Source organism: Opisthocomus hoazin, unplaced genomic scaffold, assembly GCF_030867145.1.
Source record: "Opisthocomus hoazin isolate bOpiHoa1 unplaced genomic scaffold, bOpiHoa1.hap1 HAP1_SCAFFOLD_78, whole genome shotgun sequence".
NCBI classification, from domain to species: domain Eukaryota; kingdom Metazoa; phylum Chordata; class Aves; order Opisthocomiformes; family Opisthocomidae; genus Opisthocomus; species Opisthocomus hoazin.
Window position 1 is genome coordinate 465001 of NW_027449021.1, and position 2500 is coordinate 467500.

The following is a 2500-nucleotide window of genomic DNA, read 5'->3' on the forward strand; positions in this document are numbered from 1 at the left end:
CGCTCTCGCACGGAACCGCGACGCCACGCCGCCGCCGCCGCGTCACGCCGCAGCCGCCGCCGCCGCCGGCGGTCGGCTCGCGGAAGAGGAAGCCCCAGCCCGGAGAGCGGCCTGAACAACGCGTCAGACGCGCCCGGAGACGGCCCCGCACGGGGCCACGGCGATGGGTTTTTCTCGGGGAGGAGGAGGGCGACAGGAACCGGGGCAGGGGCGGCGCGGACGGGGGACAGACGGGGGCGTCCACCGCCACCGCCCCCGTCCCCCACCCACCGGCGCACGCACGCGCGCGCGTCAGTGCGGCACGGCACCCCCGCGGTGCCCACCCGCAGACAGACGCCCGCGCGGGAGGCCGGCGGCGAGGCCCGCGCCATCGCCGCCCCGCGCCTCCCTCCCCCGAAGCTCGCTCTCGCTCTCTCTTCCCCAAACCCACCGCCGATAGCCCGGCGGGGACGAGCTCCGTCCAGCAGGCGCTCTCCGGGAGCGGGGAGCTTCGGAGCGCTCCCCGAGTCTCCATTTAGGGGGACGAAGGCCCGCGCGCTCGCGCGCGCGGCCCTGCGAGGCACCCCAGCCGCGCCGCTGCTGGCCCGCCGGCCCCCCCCCCCCCCGCGCTGGGGCGGGGGGGCTCGGCGGCGCAGACGGCGATTGATCGTAAAGCGACGCTCAGACAGGCGTAGCCCCGGGAGGAACCCGGGGCCGCGAGTGCGTTCGAAGTGTCGATGATCAATGTGTCCTGCAATTCACATTAATTCTCGCAGCTAGCTGCGTTCTTCATCGACGCACGAGCCGAGTGATCCACCGCTAAGAGTTGTCTCGGTTTCGGCACCGCCCCGCGCGCGCGGAGGGGCCGGGACCGCTCGCCGAGAGCGGCCCCTTCTCTGAGGACGGCCGGACCGACCGCCGGCCCCGCCGCCGCCCACCCCCCTCCGCACGCGCGGAGGGGGCGCGGCGCGGCGGCGCGACGCGGCGCGACGGAGAGGCCCTCGCCTCGGCTTGACCGTACGAGCACAGGGGAAACGGAAAACAACGGAAAACCCCGAGCGGCCAAAGGGCGGGGGAGCCCGCGCTCCCGACCGACCCTGGGGAAACGTACGCAACACACACACACACCCTTGGCGCGCTTCGGGGGCGGCCCAGGCGCCCGGGCTCGGACCGGCCTCCCCCCGGAGGCTACGGCACGCCCGGCCGCGACGCCTGCCCGCCTTCGCTCGGGAGCCGGACGCCCGGCTGCGCCCGCGCTGCGACGAGCCGGCTCCGCCCACCACGGTCGCCTCTCGCCCCGCCGGCGAACCTCGGCGCCGACGCCGCCTTCCACCGACGCCGGAGGAAGCGCGGCCGGCCACTGGAGCGCGAGCCGGCGACGCGCGGCCGCCCACCGGCCCGCGCCGGATGGGCGAACCCGGCCACCCCGCCCGGCGGCGGCGGCCGCCACCGCCGCCGCGAAAACCGCCGCCGCAGCCGCTTCTCGCCTCGGCCCCCTGGGGCCGCCGGCACGGCCCCAGCGGAAAGGCGGACGGCGCTGAGCGCGGGGGGCGGCTCCCACTCTCCCCGTTTCCACGCGAAGACCCGGAGCGGGACGCCCCCGCGCCGCGCGCCCGCCCTCGAGACGGAAGCGACGGGCGGGGAAACGCGGGACGGGACGGCCGCCAGCGGATGCGGCCGGGGAACCCTCCCGGACGACCCGACGGACGACCGGCACCGACCAGCACGCCGAGCGGCGCCGCCGCCGCTCGGCCTGGGGGGGTGTGGCTCGCCCCCCCCTTTCTTTCCCTGGGCGCCGAGGGCGGGGCGAGGAGCGGGAGAGGGGAGCGCGGCGCGCCCCGAGCGCGGCCGCAGCGCGAGCGTCCAAAGGCGCGGGGCGGCCCCCCGGCGGCCGCCCCCCCCCGCGGGGGCTCGCCGCGCCTTTCTTTCCCCCGGCGCGGAGCCCGCGCTCCGGCCGGCGGGTGGCCCCGTTTGCGAGGGCGGGCAGGTCGGCCGCGGCCGACCCGCGCCGCGGTCTCTCCGCCGAGACCGGCCCGCGGAGAGGGGGGGCAGGTTGGGGCAGCGAGACGCCCCCCCTTCTCCGGCACGGCGGCCCGCGGGGGCGGACGCCCCCCCCGCGGCTCGCGCCGTGCCGCTCGAGTCTTTAAACCGCCGCCCGGCTCCTTTGGCCTTTGACCCCCGGACTCGGCCGAGGGAGGGCCGCCGAAGCGCGGACGCTAGGTACCTGGCCCTGGGGTGAGGGAAACGACCTGCATGGCCCCGCGGGGGTGCCTCCCCCGGCTGCCGCCCTCGGGGGAGCGTCCGCCCGCGGGGGCGCGCCCGGCATCCGCCGCCACCACCTCGTCCTCCTTAGCCCCGGGGCCCGGGGTTTCCCTCGATAGCCCGGCGCTGCGCCCGGGGGGAGAGACGTGGCTCGGGCCGCCCGCTCGCGCGGGACGCGACCCGGCCGGGGGGGGGGCCTCGCCCGCCCCGGGCGGCGCCAGCGGCCGAGACCGTGCTCGCGCCCCCCCCTTCCGCCACG

General features: G+C 78.9%; 1 non-coding gene across 1 annotated transcript; it reads right to left on the bottom strand.

Annotated features, from left to right (window-relative positions):
• Window positions 1–654: 654 nt before the first annotated feature.
• LOC142360226 (5.8S ribosomal RNA) lies at window positions 655–807 on the bottom strand. The gene has a single exon (XR_012762896.1). It is a non-coding gene; the product is annotated as a 5.8S ribosomal RNA (ribosomal RNA).
• Window positions 808–2500: the final 1693 nt, after the last annotated feature.